The sequence below is a fragment of the Arachis stenosperma genome, chromosome 3 (genome assembly GCF_014773155.1).
Source record: "Arachis stenosperma cultivar V10309 chromosome 3, arast.V10309.gnm1.PFL2, whole genome shotgun sequence".
Taxonomy (NCBI): Eukaryota; Viridiplantae; Streptophyta; class Magnoliopsida; order Fabales; family Fabaceae; genus Arachis; species Arachis stenosperma.
This window is the reverse complement of record NC_080379.1, coordinates 157,991,059-158,009,418: the sequence shown is the minus strand read 5'-3', so window position 1 is coordinate 158,009,418 and position 18,360 is coordinate 157,991,059.

The window sequence follows — 18,360 nt, the reverse complement described above, 5'->3', positions numbered from 1 at the left end:
TTCATGTTAATTTTTTATTACTCAAAACTCAATTTAACAAGGTCATTGTTACGGTGGGTAATCGGAGATGGATGGGTTGGATGGCGTTGGTTGGCCCAAACGTATGAAGGAGGAGGCTTTCAAGTAGGTTTGCAACTCGGGGGCCTCCGTCCGACTTGTGCTCGTGAAAGAATGGGGGGTGGTACCTGCAAAGACACAACGATGCCTAAGTTAGCAAGAGTGTGAGCAGGTATAGAGAGTATTGGACTTAGAGATACCTGAGGGGTGTCAGTGTATTTATAGTGGTGAACCAATAACCACCGTTGGAGTAGTGCCACCTTTTTAGGGTGTTAACCGTCCCATTATCTTAGGACGGTTAGGATATGGCTCTTGGAAGTGGTTAGAGAGATTCTAGGGGCAGTTACTCATTTGAATGAGTGTTTATCTGTCAGCTAACCCTCGTGCCCGACTTCTTTAGAGCAAGTCGTGATGAGAACCGACTTCATAGGACGAAGGTTGGTATTGGGTGAGGCTCAATCCGTGGGATTAGGCCTTTTGTTTAGACCTGGGCCTTTACTGTTGGGCCAGGGTATGAACAGTGCCCCTACTCGAGCCCAATTTTCTTTCCAAGATTTGGGTTCGAGTATTCTACTCGGGATCGTAGCCGACTTGTTGGAGGACCGACGCGATGGTCTAAAACCGACGTGACTTTCCGTGTCCTTTTGGTTCTGACAGTTACATCTAATCAAGCGTCGTGTCCGTTAGGGATGTGCGTAGGGATTGATGGTCTTGGTAACGGTGCATTCTCATTAATGACTGCCCCGCTTTTACCATTATGCCCCTAGCATGTTTATAAATACTTTCCCTCTCTTTCATTTTTTCGTTTCTGCGATTTTTCAAATTTCCTCTTCATTCGTTCGTGCTGCACTCTTGTGTTTCGAAGACTTTCGCTTTTTCCAACCTTCATTTTTAGATAAAGGTTAGCTTTTTCTTCTTCTGTAACATGCCTTATATTTGCATGCTTTTATTTTGTAGATAGATAGGTTGGTTTGTAGACTTTAGTTTCGTATTCCCTCCCTTTAGAGACCGTGTTTTTAATTTTTCTTTTCTTTTCCTTTGTAGGTTTTTGTCACCCTTTTTAAGAAAAGAAATGGCTTCCATAGATGTTCTTTCTCTGTGGGTTGATGTCACGGTCCTAGGGGAGGAACCTTTGGTCGATACCGAGTTTATCACCCATCTTCGTACTCGCCACAGAATTTGTACCTCTGAGGAAGACGAGCCGAAGTATGAATTGGTGGTCCCGGGTCCGGAAGACCGGGTTTGTTTCGGGAGGGCCAATGAGGCGGCCCCTCATTTTTTCTTTATGTATGAGTGTATGATCACCCGTTTGGGTGTTTTTCTTCCTTTTTCAGATTTCGAGATGTCTGTTTTGCATCACTGTCGAGTTGCCCCTACTCAGCTTCACCCCAACTCTTGGGATTTTTTGAAAATTTATCAATTTATTAGCCAGGCTTTGGAGTTCCCGACCTCTTTGAAGATTTTTTTCTATCTTTTTCATATGACCAAACCCTTTAGTGGGCTAAACAATAAGCAACAATGGGTGTCTTTCCGAGCCATACAAGGTCGGAGAGTTTTCACCCTTTTTGATGAATCTTTCCATGACTTTAAAATTTATTTTTTCAAAGTGCAAGCTGTAGAGGGTCACCACCCCTTTTTCCTGGATGATAATTCTTCTCCTTGCTTTCCTCTATATTGGCTGGAAGCCTCCCCCTGCGAGAAATATGGTCTGGACGACCTGGATGAAGTAGAAGCGGCCATTGTGGGGTTCCTCCGAGAAGTGTGGGGGATGGCCCCATATTTGGACACTAAAAAGTTTCTCCAGGGGTCTCCGACCTTTGTCCAGGCACAGCTAGGTAGCTTTCATTTGTTTGTTAGATTTCTGACTTGTCTGACTGACTTTTCCAACTTGTCTTAATCTATCTTAATCTATTATCTGTTGTTTTTTCAGAGATGGCGAAGATAAATGCTCAGGAGTCTTATCAGAGAGTCCAGGAGGCCAGAGCAAGGTCTTGCGCCAGGACTGGTGGTGCCAAGGCGGTTATCTCTCCTCCTCCTCCTCCTCATCGGAACATTGGGACTCCTTCCCAGCCCATTATGATTTCTTCTTCGGTTTTCTCTCAGCTGCCCCCCTCCGCCCGACCTTCTCCTGAGCCAGAGAAGAAGAAGCGCAAGACCTTAGAGTCTGGCTCTTCAGAGGTTAAGGCGGATGTTCTTGCATTCGTCCAAAAGAACATCTACCCCCATGCTCGCATAAGCATGGATGATGTTTCTGTTCGGAACCACCTTACCACTCTGGTTGAGGAGAGTCTCAAGGCGGCGGGGGTTTGTGGCAAACTCTTAGATATTTTTGAGAAGACTCCACTCAGCTCTTTGGGAATGACTTCGAGGGTCGAAGAGCTGGAAGGGAGGCTTCTTATATATCAAGAGCATGAGAGGGGGTTGAAGGAGGAAGTCGCCAAGTTGAAGGAGGAGAGAGATAACCTCCGGGAAAAGGAGAGAAAGTTGCAAGTCCAATGCAACATGGAGGTGGGCTTGAGGAAAACAGCACAGGCCAGCTATCAAAGTTTATTTGAAGATCTTGTGTCTGTGAAGAATGATCTGTTGAATTCTCGGAAGGCCTATACCGAGTTGGAGGACTCTATTGCTGATGGCGCCGAGGAGGCTTGGAGGATTTTTAAGGAGCAGGTCGGAGTCATTGCTCCTGACTTGGACCTTTCTCCTTTAGATCCAGACAAAGTCGTCATTGATGGTGCTATTGTGGATCCTCCTGCCCCCGTAATCGTTTCCGAGTCAGAATTGAAGACTCGGGGGCAGAGGATTATTGAGTCCCTTCCTCGTCATAAGGACGCTCTGAGCTCTTCTATCGTTCCTCCGACTTCCTCTTCATCTCCTATGGATGCCTCTCTTCCCGGTCCTGGTGGCGCTCTTCCTGACTCTGGTAGTGGTGATCTGTCTACTCCTCTGCAGAAATAACTTTATATGGCTATATGGGGGCCCGGCCTGTGGGTCCCCCCTTTTTTTAAACTCTTTATATCTGTTTGTTGGTGGTGACGTTTGTTGAACAATTTCTTTTGGCCTTTTAAGGCCGTAAACAAAACATTTAAAAATACCCTTTCTTAATAAGGGTTTAAATTAACAAAATAAATACCCTTTTTTGGATAAGGGTTTAAGTTACCCTATGCGTGCATGCTTTTCTGATTTTTATTTTTCGAAGTCCCCTTGATCTTTTTCTGAAAACCTTTCCTTTGGCTTGTCTGTTTTTCTGAGCCTTTTAAGGACTTTAGGACAGCCTTTAAGCTTTTTCCTAGGTTTTTTTGATCTCTTTTTTGTTATTCCTTATACTCAACTTTGTTTTATTGAGTTCTTATGACTTAGGTTATTTTTTTGCGATTCGTTTTCTTTTCTACTCGGTTTTTCCTTTCGAATTATGAGTCGGGATGTCTCCGAGTTTCTCACGATCAACTTTTATAACCTCTTTACACCGACTTGTACCTCATCGTTTTATCCTGACGACCATCTAGGTCGGTTCATGGGATTTTCACGTTTTGTCGAGCTTAAGTCGGCGCGTTTCGTAGAAAGACTTAGAAAATAGAAAGGAGTTTATAAGAGATATTGTAAATGAAAAAAGATCTTTATTGATTAGGGAGGTACCTTCTTGCTACTAAGGGTTTTTAATAGCCTATTTTCCCTTAGCCTCTACTATGATGCCTCGTTAAAAACCCTTCTCCAGAAAAAACCCTTTGATTTTGGGAAAAAATCATGAAGTTGGGAAAAGAGTACATCAGGGAGTAGAGTTTGTTTTTTAACTGTAGTACCTTTTCATATTACAAGCATGCCACGACCTTGGAAACTCGGTGCTGTTCAGGTCGGTCACTTTACAATAACCTTTTCCTAAGACCTCATTGACTTTGTATGGTCCCTTCCAATTAGCAGCGAGTTTTTCTTCCCCCGATTTGTTGACTCCAATGTCGTTTCTGATCAAGACCAAGTCATTCGGGGCGAAGGTTCTTCGAATGACTTTTTTGTTGTACCTTGTAGTCATCCTTTGTTTCAACGCTGCTTCTCTTATCTGGGCTTCTTCTCGGACTTCGGGGAGTAAATCGAGCTCCTCTTTGTGCCCTTGTATGTTTTCGATCTCGTCATGGAGAATCACCCTTGGGCTTTGTTCATTGATTTCTATGGGTATCATTGCTTCTACGCCATAGACTAGTCGGAAGGGCGTTTCTCCAATGGCGGATTGGGGCGTTGTCCTGTAAGCCCATAGCACTTGTGGGAGCTCCTCAGCCCAGGCTCCTTTTGCCTCTTGTAATCTTTTCTTTAGCCCTGCCAGTATGACTTTGTTGGCTGCTTCGGCTTGCCCATTGGCTTGCGGGTGCTCCACCGAGGTGAACTGGTGTTTGATTTTCATACTGGCTACTAGGCTTCTGAAGGTAGAATCGGTGAATTGGGTTCCATTGTCTGTAGTAATGGAATAAGGTATCCCATATCTTGTGATGATATTTTTGTAGAGGAACCTCCGACTTCTTTGAGCAGTGATGGTGGCCAATGGTTCTGCTTCTATCCACTTTGTGAAGTAATCTATTCTCACGATCAGGTATTTGACTTGTCCTGGTGCTTGGGGAAAAGGACCTAACAAATCCATTCCCCATTTTGCAAAGGGCCATGGAGAAGTGATACTGATGAGCTCCTCTAGGGGAGCCACGTGGAAATTTGCGTGCATCTGACATGGTTGGCACTTTTTCACAAATTCTGTGGCATCTTTCTGCAAGGTCGGCCAGTAGAATCCAGCTCGGATCACTTTCCTGGCTAGTGACCTTGCTCCGAGATGATTTTTGCAGATTCCACTGTGGACTTTCTCTAACACCTCGGTGGTTCTTGAGGTCGGTACGCACTTTAACAATGCGTTGATATCCCCCTTCTGTAGAGAATATTTCTCACCAAAGTGTAATGTTGTGCTTCCCTCCGGATTTTCCTGGCTTCTTTTTCCTCTTTTGGAAGGATGTCAAATTTTATGTATTCGACCAAGGAGTTCATCCATCCAAGGTTTAATCCGACCACTTCAAAGACTTCTTGTTTGTCTTCTACTTTTACCACTGAGGGTTCCTGGAGAGTTTCTTGGATCAGGCTTCTGTTATTTCCTCCTGGCTTGGTACTTGCTAACTTGGATAGGGTGTCTGCTCTGCTATTCAGATCCCGAGTTATATGCTTGACCTCGATTTCTGCGAAGCGCCCAAGGTGTTCCAGAGTTTTTTCCAAGTACCTCTTCATATTTGGGTCCTTTGCCTGATATTCTCCACTTATTTGGGAGGTCACCACTTGTGAGTCGCTGTATATCATCACCTTTGTAGCACTGACTTCTTCTGCCAGCTTCAATCCAGCAATCAAGGCTTCATACTCTGCCTGATTATTTGAAGCTGGGAATTCAAATTTTAGGGAAACCTCTATCTGGGTTCCCCTTTCATCTACCAATATTATGCCTGCACCGCTTCCTGTTTTGTTGGAGGATCCATCTACATAGAGTTCCCATGTAGTTGGTTTTTTCTCCTGATCCCCTACGTATTCTGCAACGAAGTCGGCGAGGCATTGGGCTTTAATCGCCGTCCGAGTTTCAAATCTTAAGTCGAACTCAGAGAGCTCTATTGCCCATTGAACCATTCTCCCTGCAACATCCGTCTTTTGGAGGATTTGCTTCATGGGTTGGTTCGTGCGGACTCTTATTGTGTGAGCTTGGAAGTAAGGCCGTAGCCTTCGTGAGGCTACTACTAAGGAGTAGGCAAACTTCTCTAGTTTGTGGTACCTTAGCTCAGGGCCTTGTAGAACTTTACTGATGAAATATACTGGATGTTGGCTGACCTCGTCTTCTCTTATCAGGGCTGATGAGACAGCCTTGTCTGCTACAGATAAGTATAGAACGAGGTCTTTTCCAGCTACGGGTCGGGTCAGAATAGGAGGTTGGCTTAAGAACTTTTTGAACTCCTGGAACGCCTCCTCGCATTCAGGGGTCCATTCAAACTGACATCCCTTTCTCAATAAGGAGAACAGTGGAAGGGATTTTAGTGCTGATCCTGCCAAAAATCTGGAGAGGGCTGCAAGTCGGCCATTCAGCTGCTGGACCTCTCTCAAACAAGTCGGGCTTTCCAGGATAGCTCTACACTTATCGGGATTGGCTTCGATCCCTCTTTGTGTTAGCATAAACCCTAAAAATTTCCCTGCTTCCACCGCGAAGGCGCACTTTGCGGGATTTAGTCTCATCTCGTGCAGCCTTATGGTGTCAAAGACTTGTGAAAGGTCTGACAAGAGGTCGACTTCCTTCTTGGTCTTTACCAACATGTCGTCGACGTATACTTCCATTAGGCTCCCAAGGTGAGAGGCGAACACCTTATTCACAACCTTTGATATGTGGCCCCTGCATTTTTCAATCCAAATGGCATGACCACGTAGCAGAAATTAGCTATGGGTGTGATGAATGATGTCTTCTCCTGGTCTGGCTCATACATTGGAATTTGATTATATCCCGAGTAGGCGTCCATGAATGATAAGTATTGATACCCCGAGCTGGAGTCTACTAGGGTATCGATGCTTGGTAGCGGATAAGGGTCCTTGGGACAGGCCTTATTTAGGTCGGTATAGTCGACACATATTCTCCATTTGCCATTTTGTTTTTTGACTAGCACTACATTGGCTAGCCATGTTGGGTACTTGACTTCTCTGATAAAGCCAGCTTCCAGGAGCGCCTGTACTTGCTCTTCTACTATTAGGGCTCGTTCTAGGCCGAGCTTGCGTCTTCTTTGTTGTATAGGTCGGGATCCCGGATAGACCGAGAGCCTATGGAACATGAGCTCGGGATCTATCCCAGGCATGTCGGAGGCCTTCCAGGCGAAGAGATCGGAGTTATCTCTTAGGAGCTTAGTCAACCCTTGTTTTAGGGTTTTTCCTAGGTTGGCTCCTATGTGAGTATTTTTTCCTTCCTCTTCGCCGACCTGTATCTCCTCGGTTTTTCCTCCCGACTGAGGTCGCAGCTCTTCTCTAGCCCTTGCACCACCGAGCTCTATTGTGTGAACTTCTCTGCCTTTTCCTCTCAGGTTTAGGCTTTCATTGTAGCATTTCCTTACCAACTTTTGATCTCCCCTTACCGTTGCTATCCCCGCTGAAGTCGGGAATTTCATGCAAAGGTGGGGAGTGGATACCACTGCTCCGAGTCGATTAAGAGTAGCTCTGCCGATTAAAGCGTTATATGCTGACCCCACATCGATGACTATGAAGTCTATACTCAGAGTCTTTGATTTTTCCCCCTTTCCAAAAGTGGTGTGGAGGGGCAAAAATCCCAGTGGTTTTATTGGTGTGTCCCCTAATCCGTATAAGGTGTCGGGGTAGGCTCTTAATTCTTTCTCATCCAACCCTAGTTTGTCAAAAGCGGGCTTAAAAAGGATGTCCGCTGAGCTTCCTTGATCTACTAGGGTTCTGTGGAGATGGGCATTTGCCAGGATCATAGTTATTACTACTGGATCATCGTGTCCAGGGATTATTCCTTGCCCATCTTCTTTTGTGAATGAAATGGTAGGGAGGTCGGATGACTCCTCTTCGACCTGGTAGACTATTTTGAGATGTCTTTTGCGAGAGGATTTGGTGAGTCCCCTTCCCGCGAACCCCCCTGAGATCATATGGATACGTCTCTCCAGAGTCTGCGGTGGTGGGTCTCTTCTATCCATATCATCTCGCTTTCTCTTTCCATGACTGTCCGACCTTTCTATGAGATACCTGTCAAGCCGACCTTCTCTAGCCAGCTTTTCCATCACATTTTTAAGGTCGTAGCAGTCGTTTGTGGAGTGACCATATATTTTATGGTACTCACAGTAGTCGCTGCGGCTCCCCCTTTTTTATTTTTAATGGGTCTAGGGGGCGGCAGCCTTTCAGTATTACAAATCTCTCTGTATACATCCACTATAGAAACTTTTAGAGGAGTATAAGAGTGGTATTTTCTTGGCCTCTTGAGACCGAGTTCTTCCTTTTTCTTGGTTTCCCTCTCCCTCTCTTTTGTTGAGGGAGGGTGCCCAGGTCGCCAACTCAGGTCTCTCAGCTTAGCGTTTTCCTCCATATTGATATACTTTTCAGCTCTTTCCTGTACATCACTTAGAGAGACGGGGTGTCTTTTAGATATGGACTGTGAGAAGGGACATTCTCTAAGTCCATTGACTAACCCCATTATGACTGCCTCTGTGGGCAGGTCTTGAATCTCTAAACATGCTTTGTTGAACCTTTCCATATAGGCTTGTAAGGATTCTCCGACCTCCTGTTTTATTCCCAAGAGGCTCGGTGCATGTTTCACTTTGTCTTTCTGGATAGAGAACCTCATCAAAAACTTCCTTGAGAGGTCTTCAAAACTGGTGACCGACCTCGGGGGGAGGCTGTCGAACCACTTTATCGCTGCTTTTGATAGAGTGGTCGGGAAAGCTTTGCATCGCGTAGCGTCGGAAGCATCAGCTAGGTACATCCGACTTTTGAAATTGCTTAAGTGATGCTTCGGATCCGTGGTTCCGTCATAGAGGTCCATATCGGGGCTTTTGAAGTTCCTCGGAACTTTTGCCCTCATTATGTCCTCGCTGAAAGGATCCTCCCCTCCCAGAGGCGGTTCTTCTCGCTCGTCACGGGGGTTGCGACCTTTGAGGGAGGATTCTAACTTCAAGAGTTTTCTTTCTAACTCTTTTCGTCGTTCTGTCTCCTCTTTTAGGTTCTTTTCAGTCTCCCTTTGTCGCTCCCGTTCTTGTTCTAACTGTTCCAGGCGACTGTGGATTAATCCCATGAGTTCAGTTGCATGGGATGGTCCCTCTTTCTCTGATTCGCGCCCTTCTGAAGAGTTCACCTTCGGATTTTTTACTCCGAATGTACCTTCCCTGTGTTGATCATTGGTTCCCTGGTGGAGGGTCAAGTTTGCATCATTATTACCTGTGTCCAGATTCTCTTGTTCAGAATCTGACTCCACATGACCCTCTTTGGGGGATCTGTCCGCCATCACTGGTCGATCTCTCGGGTCCCCGGCAACGGCGCCAATGTTACGGTGGGTAACCGGAGATGGATGGGCTGGATGGCGTTGGTTGGCCCAAACGTATGAAGGAGGAGGCTTTCAAGTAGGTTTGCAACTCGAGGGCCTCCGTCCGACTTGTGCTCGTGAAAGAATAGGGGGTGGTACCTGCAAAGACACTCCGATGCCTAAGTTAGCAAGAGTGTGAGCAGGTCTAGAGAGTATTGGACTTAGAGATACCTGAGAGGTGTCAGTGTATTTATAGTGGTGAACCAATAACCACCGTTGGAGTAGTGCCACCTTTTTAGGGTGTTAACCGTCCCATTATCTTAGGGCGGTTAGGATATGGCTCTTGAAAGTGGTTAGAGAGATTCTAGGGGCAGTTACTCATTTGAATGAGTGTTTATCTGCCAGCTAACCCTCGTGCCCGACTTCTTTAGAGCAAGTCGTGATGAGAACCGACTTCATAGGACGAAGGTTGGTATTGGGTGAGGCTCAATCCGTGGGATTAGGCCTTTTGTTTGGACATGGGCCTTTACTGTTGGGCCAGGGTATGAACAGTCATATAATATATATGGAGGATTTTACAAATAATTCATGTAGAATGATAAAAAAAAAATTATTGATACTAATTTTTAATTTGTTGTACTTTGTATTAATGATTTGAAATTCAAAAATATATACTTCAAATTCCTAAAAACTTAAATAAATTAATGTATGTCACCTATAATTTTTTTTTAATTTTATACTCTTTAATTACTGGCCATATTATATATAATTTATTTTTTAAAAATTTATTTTTATTCTCAACCAAAAGCGAAAAAAGCACAAAAACTTTCTCCTTAGTCATTTACAATTACTTTGTTCTCTTCTCTTGGCATCACCTACATACAGATACAGGTGACCCTACATACATAATAATCTCAACTACATTATTTTTCTTATCTATTGTCATCTTAATGTTAACAAAACTAAAAACTTCTCCTTATATATTATTGCTGTTTTAAATTCACTCGTATCATGATTTATTTTTTACATTAACTATTCTTATGGACCTATCATACTTGTCAAACATATTTTTCTCTCAATATTCCAGTTACAAAATTTTGAAATATGATTTCATTTTGTCGCTGGAAACATTTCCTAAGTCAGGTTTTGCAAATTTATAAAAAAAATCTCAAAAGTCACTCTTAAAATTTAATAAACTACATCAATTCAGAAGCAAGAACATTACTGATAAAAATAAATAAATAAAAAGATATGAATTAAAATTAAATAAAAAATAAATTGAAATTAAAATTCAATAAAAAAAGATAGATTAAAACGAATATAAAAAAATTACTCTATTTTTTATCTAATTTCTTAATATAACAAGAAAGAAAATCTTTAATCTAACTTGTCCGCACCATAATTTTTGAATTGAATCGAAAAAACTTCTCAACCTCCTATCCAATTTTTTAATACATTAAGAAATTGACTCACTTAATCTTATTTGTCAACACCATGATTTTATCACAAAATAAAAAAGTGCTTTGACATTCTTTTAATTTTATCTCTCTATATAATGACTATAATAGTTTAGAAGGTATTTATAATTTTTTATTAGGTTAAAACAAATAAAAAAATTAAATCCACAAATATAAAATTCAATTTAATTATTAAATAAATAAAATTAAAATACATCAAATTAAATTAAATATTCTAAAAATATAATCTAATAACTTTTAAATAATATTTGAACTTTTCATATCAATAATATTTGAAGCACATGTCACTCATTCGTTAATTTTAGCAAATTTTCAATTTCAATTTATATACGAACTCATTTATCACATATGGACAAATTCTAAATATTTAATTTCTATATGGGATTATAATTTTTGTACGGTCATGCTAAATCTTTTTTTATGAATCATATTATTATTTAATATTGTTATATTATCATTTGGACAATTAGATGATTCTAAGTTTTGAATGAAATTGAATTTCTTCAAACTCCTCAACAATACTATATTAATTCCATCTTTATTATTTATTTCATTATTAATCTTTCATTTTTTTACTACATTTATAACTTTAAATGTATTTTTACATAAACTTAAATTTAAATTTAAACTATCCGAAATTTCATAATGGCTCTATGTTATTTAATTTTATATTTTTATTTTCTAACAATACATAACTATTGCACCATTTATTTCATTAAATTTTATGTTACTAGCTATCTATTTAATGTTAAAAGTTAAGCAACAAAAAAGTACATACATACAAGTTTATTACCATTGCATAAAAAATATATCTCTTAGTGTTGTAACAGCTAAACAACAGTAATTAAGTAATTATATTATTAAATGATTAATTATTTTATTATTTTATTATCAAGTTAATACAAGTTCAAATATTAACAAATGAAATAAATAATTCACATTAAATATACATTGATTTAGTATGTATGACATTTATATTTTTCTTCTTTATCATTATTAACTTTCAAAATATATTTTTTCTACCTTCAACTCTTTATTGTTTAATATATGTTGGGACTTTATCCATATTCATTTTTCTCAATTTACTATATTCATGTCATACGAATTTCATTATAAATTATAAATATTCAATAATTTCTTGAAATTTATCAAATAAGTTATTGTGGGTCGAAAAAATTTTCACAACAACTATCATTATATTCTTAAATTATACAATCTATTTCCAAACTTTTTAGTTTACATACAATTAAATGTATATGCATGACATGAAATTGTTCTCAAGTAGAGAAATATTTCTCACATAATTGTTTTGATGGAATAATTTTTAGTTCACATACAATCAAATGCATATGCATGACATGAAATTGTTCTCAAATAGAAAAGTATTTTCCACACAATTATTTTGATGGAATAATTCTTATCACTCAATTAATTTGTAAATAAGTGTCGATATAATAACCCGGCTAAACTTGGGGTTCGCCATATTATCATTATTCACGTTATTTTTCAATCGATTTATAATTCATTTTATTTTCTAAGTTTAGCCTGGATCATATGATCAGCTAACAAAGCTTAGGGCTATAATCCGTTACTCAACATGAATTATAACTCGGTTTAATTGTTCATGACGAATTATAATCACTACAAGAAAAACGTTGAATACCACTAAATTTACCAATGGATTTAGCAACGAAATTTTTTTATAGTAATAAGCGAAAATTTGTCCTAGAAAAAACTTACCGTTGGATTCCATAATCCGTCCCTAATCTCGACGGTAAAAAGGAGTGCGAAAATTTATTTTATAAGCGTCAATTTTACCAGCGGATTTACCATCAAAAATTTTCAACGGTGATGTGAATTAGTGAAATGTGACGTTTTGGACAATGACCCAGCACCTTACCTTCGGATTTATCCATCAATAAATCCAACGGTAAAAGTAATGAAATTTGAATTCAAAAATCCTCCTTCTCATTTCTGCAACTTCTCTGCCCTCTCCTCTCTTCTTTTCTCTCACCATTTCTCCCTCTCCTCTCCATTTTTCACCAGATACAGATGTCGCTGTTGCTGCCTCAGGTTCTATCGTTGTCACTACTACCTCATGGGTCGCTGTTGCTGCCTCAAGTTCCATCACCATCGTTGCTGCCTCATGGGTGTCTGTCGCTGCTGGGTTCCAACTATTGCTGTCGCTGACTCGGGTTCCTCTCCCATGTCAGTGTGAATTTTTTCCATTCTTCAATTTGTCAATTTTTTGTTTTGAAAATTCTAACACTACTTTATTAATGGCAGAGGTGGGAGAACCTTGATGATGCCACCGCATCATGAGCGCCGCCGTTGCACCTCCACCACAACTCAACAACCAAGTTTAGACCTTTTTATTTTTTTATTTTTTACTTTTTATATAATTTTATATGTATTTTATTAATTTTATATTTGGTTTTTTGTTGCAAAATGTAAGTTAGTTTGAAATATTAGTTTTTTTCCTAAATGTTTCAAATTTTGATTTTAAATTTTATTTTATTTTTTTGATTCTATATTAATTTTCTATCTCTATCTCTGAATATAATAAATCTTTTATGTTTTTATGCTAGATTTAGTTTTTTAATGATGGAATTTCAGGATGAAAAATGGGAGAAGGTTGTCTAATGGAAAAATGTATCCTCTCAATTATTAAAAAAAATTGAGGGAGTAAGTGTAATATCAAATTATTCAATGCTCTCTTATTCATGTTTTCTCTTTGTCCCACTTATAAAATTAATGGTGAGAGATAATTTATTCCTTCAATTATTAACAAAAATTGAGAGGATCCATTCTCATCTAATGGCGCCTTCTTGAAACTTTTGTTTGCTGAAAAATTACGGAGTAACAAAGGGTTACACACTATAATAGCTAGGAATTGATGTTTGCTTGAATGTGTGCTTGTTTTAATTCATATTTACAATTATTTTCTATGTAAAAATTTGATAATTTTTTTGGTTGTGGTCTAAGAATTAAAAAAAAAATTCTGCCAAATTTTTGTTAAAGTCGTTGTTTAATGTGTAAGAAAATGAAAATTATATTTGAAGGAAGCTTTTAATTTATAGATGAAATTCTGCCAAAATTAATAAATATATAAATATAATTGAATGATAAAATTAAAAATAAAAGTCTTTTTGGCATTGAACGAATAATGGTCATGAAATGAATAATAATGTATTATCAATAGTTATGAAATGAATAATATATCTAAAAAATTAATTTTTAATTTATTTCATCTATAAATTCTTAAAATCTCTGAAATTATATTGTATCGATTATTTAAAATCCATCTCTCTCCCCCTCTCTCTTTGCAAAAATGACGATAGATAGAGGTGTCAAGTAATACCCTACCACACAGAGCTTTACGCTTAAGCCATAAAATAGAGGTGGTGAGGTATTACGACCTCTAAAAATAAAATATATACGTAGATATAGTTGAAGAAATTTGTAACTAGGAGCCTTGAAGAAATGTTTAAGCAAAAACCGCGAAAAGAAAAGCGCATTACACTCGAAAACGTAAAACCGGAGAAAAGATAAGGGTAAGACATAAGTGTATACAAAGAGTCGAGTATCAAAATACAAAATATCAAGCTCCAAACGCAATCTGCGAATCTAAGGTTGACCGGAGTATAAATACATGTATAAGCATAAGTATATATCCCAAAACAACCCATCATACATAAAGAAAACACTTAGTTCTCCAACAAGCCTATAAGAGAATTAATATATATATATATATATATATATGAGAGTCTATGAACAAAAAATACATAACAGACAACCTAATTATAACTTCCAAACTTTGCTTGCCATAGAAACTTTTAGACGCTCATCGAGGCACATCTTGATCTGCATCTGAAAACAACAACATAGATATAGAATGAGAACCAGAGGTTCTCAATATGGTAATGGTGTCCACATACATAATATATAAGGTCCCGAAAAAGTTAGAAGCGATCCTAGAACTCAAACACTCAGGTTTAATACTTAGAATTATAATTTGAAATCATAAACAAAGTAGGTTATCTAATGAATTTAGGCTCTAATCTAATTCTAACTTAAATCCCTAACATTACCCTTCCCCCCAATCCTCCAAAATTTCAGTGGAATTGTCCTTGTTACTCCTCTGCCAGACAAGAGGTCTCTTAGTTGCATAGACATATAGTGCATATAAAGAAATCACAAGTAAAATTCAGTCACAGCAAACAGAGCATATAGCAGTTAATCATAGATTATCAAGTAGGCAAACCCAATTAATACACAATCAAACAAGACAAAAATATGTATATGATGCATGCCTGTCCTATGACTGATGAGTCTCATCTGTCAATTATATAGCCAACCCGATATATCCGATAGCTAACCTAGGCACCGTCCTCTTGAAAAATGGTGATCGGTACAGTACCACGATCCTCACCTGGTGAGTGGTAAACCACCTCGATCCCTACTATCTGCAAGCGGTAAACTACCTCGATCTCCACAGACGTTTTCAATTGAAAAACAGCACACACGTGGGCGGTAAATAACCACGATCCTCATAAAATAATTTCATATCAAATCTGGTGGGCAGTAAATAACCACGATCCGCACAAAACAATTTTAAATCAAGTTTAATCTCATCATCATATATAGTATTTTACTTTATTCAAAATTATTCATTGTCATTATCATCATTAATTCATCTCCTATTTTATCTCAAATTCATTCAACATTGTCATCATTCATATATTTCTAACATTTCCGCACTTCTCATCATAAACCATCACTCCAAAATCTTCCTTCACTACTAAATTACCTCCCTCTCTAGGTTCACCATTTTTCCTATGATTAGAAACTAAATTAAGGACTTTAGAAGGTAACTATAAAGAGTTGGAAGTAAGAATTTGAGTTAAAATCACAAAAAAAATTGCATTTTTTCCAAAAACAGGGGTTCAGGGTATGCATACATGATCTTGCGTATACGAGCTCCCTAGACAGAAGCAAATAGTCACGTCGCGTGTGTACTCGCGTATGCGAGTTCTACAGAATGGTAAAAAAGCTGCTAAATGTTGCAGAATCCACTTTTACACACCAAACTTTCAACGAGCATAACTTTTTTGTTAAAAATTATTTTTGGTCTGTTCTTCAAATGGCATAATTTTCACGGACCAAATTTTTATTTAAGACAAGTTCGGAAAAGTTTTGGAGTGCAAAATTTGAGTTATAGCCCATCAAAGTTTGGTCAAAAATCAATTTTTCATAAAAAGTTCCAAACCTCTATCTTTATAATTTTCATTCAAAACCCCAAATGTTTTAAATCCCAAACAACACTAATTCAAATCACAACATGTCCACACACTTCCATTCCTCTCATCAATACACAACCACCTCAAACTATTCAAGAATTCCTCAATTTCATACATATTACTCAACAATTCTCATAACAAGTTCAACATTTTCATCAATTACTAACCATCAACATACTAAGTACTAACACATAATCAATTTCAATCATTCCATAACCATATCCACAGAAGACCAATCAATTGATTCAATTAACTCCAACACCAACTCCCATCAAACCCAAACAAAGTCATCATTCAATATTTCCATCATCAAACACCAAACTCAACAAAAATCATCATTCATCAACTCATTCACAATATAATTCCACATTTCCATCAAAGTTACTAGCATTAACATACTCTCATATTTTCAATCTATCCTATAGTCATCTAGCCAATGTTTTCACATGACATTATATATTATCTACGAGAAACTAAAATTATAGATTAGCCAATTCTTCCCTAAACCACAAAGCACTTCAAACCTCAAGCATTTAATCTAACAATATACAATTTCATCATACTTTAATATAAGGTTTACTAAATTAAAAATTTACCAAGAGCTAAGAGCTCCTGACCTTACCCACGGACTAATAGAACAACACCAAATAATTCTCACAAGCTAATTCAATCCTAAAACATCAAAATATCATAATTTTCAATTTCAAAACTCATGAATTTCAAAACTGAAGGGAAGAAGTTTGGGTGAGAACAATTGTATTTCTTACCAAGTTGGTTAGTGAACTTTGTAGAGAATTTCAAGACGAATGCGTGGCCGCTAACAACTTGTTAATTGGAACTCTGAATCAAAAGATACATGAGATTGAAGGTGAGATTAGGTTTTGGAAGTTCTTCCCCTTTCCCTCTTGCATTCAACGTGATTCCTTTCACTTTGAGGGAGAAGTGGCTTAATGTGATGTTGGGTTTGGTTTTGGGCACGTTTTGGGCCCAGTTCAACTGGTTTGGTTCGACGGTTCAATTTTTGGATAAAATCTTTAAAATTAGTGTTAAAATTCATATTTTAATTATTTCTATTTTCTTAAACTATGAAATTTAATTTTCTAATTTTTTTAATAATAATTAATTTATTAATTAATTATTTACTAATTATCAAGAGTTTACATGTCGTGAATCAGCCTCGTGATCAGAGTAGAGGGAGGTGTCTACTGGTACCCTGAGACTTCTCAATCATCATCCTCTACACTGCGTACCCCTGAAACGTCACAGGCAATGACGATGTACCATGAGCAGATTTGCGTTGGTGGCAGCGCGTTGCTAGAAGAGCACCAACATCATTGCCTAGATCGCCACCTTGCCACCTGAGCAGGACTAGGGGATGACAACGACAATTATCAGGATCCATAGTGTTACGATGGATAATCGGAGATTAATGGGCAGGCCTTGTAAGGTTGGACCAAACGTCTGGAGGAGGAGATCTCCGACCTGGATTGCATCAGGGAGCTGCCGTCCGACTTGTGTGTATGAAGGAATGGGGGGTGGCACCTGCAAAGACACTTCGATGCCAAAGTCAGCAAAGGGTTTATAGCAGGTTTAAGTATATTGGAACTTAGTGATACCTGAGGGGTGTTAGTGTATTTATAGTGGTGAACCAATAACCACCGTTGGAGTAGTTCTACCTTTTAAGGTGGATAACAGTCCTTTTATCTTAGGAAAGTTGAGGTATGGCTCCTGGAAGTGGGTTGCGAAATTTTAGGGGCAGTTACTTATTTGAATAAGTGTTATCTGCCAACTAACTTTCGGTCCCGACTTCCTTAGAGTGGAGTCTGTGTCGAATCCGACCTCATCAGAGGAGGTCGATGGGGAGTGAGGGCCAGTCTTTGGATTGGGCCTTTAAGTGTATTTGTACCTGGGTCCTAATGTTGGGCCATGGTATGAACAATTCTCCTACTCGAATCCGATCTCTTTGACTTAGGAGTTGGATTCGAGCATTTTGAACTTGGGCTTGTAGCCGAAGTGTCATGGAAACCGACGTAAGTTGAATTTCCCAATCAGTCGCGTCTAATCAAACGTCGTGTCCGTTAGGGGTTTCGTATTTACACGTGGGAGCAGTTATATTGGTAACGACGCGCCTTTTTAATGATCGCGTTGTTTTACCCCTTATGCCCCTGGTGCGTTTATAGATACTTTTCCCTTTCTTTTCTTTATCTTCTTTCGTCTTCTGAGATACTTCACCTGCAATCCTTACTTTTTCAAAGAGAAAGTGTTTTAGCCTTCCTTATTGGAGTGCTGCGATTACCGTTGCCTCTGCTTCTCTTTGCTTCTGCCAACAAAGGTTAGCTTTTCTTTCTCCTCTTCTTAATGATTTATTTTGTGATTTAGCAGAGTTTTATAGGCTGTTTATGAGTCTATCTGTAGGTCTAGTGACTCTATTTTATTGAGGGGCTTGTTTTGATCTTTTAGAGACCCTGTTTTTGATCTTCTTTCGTTTTTCTTTGTAGGTTTCGTTGTCTTTTTT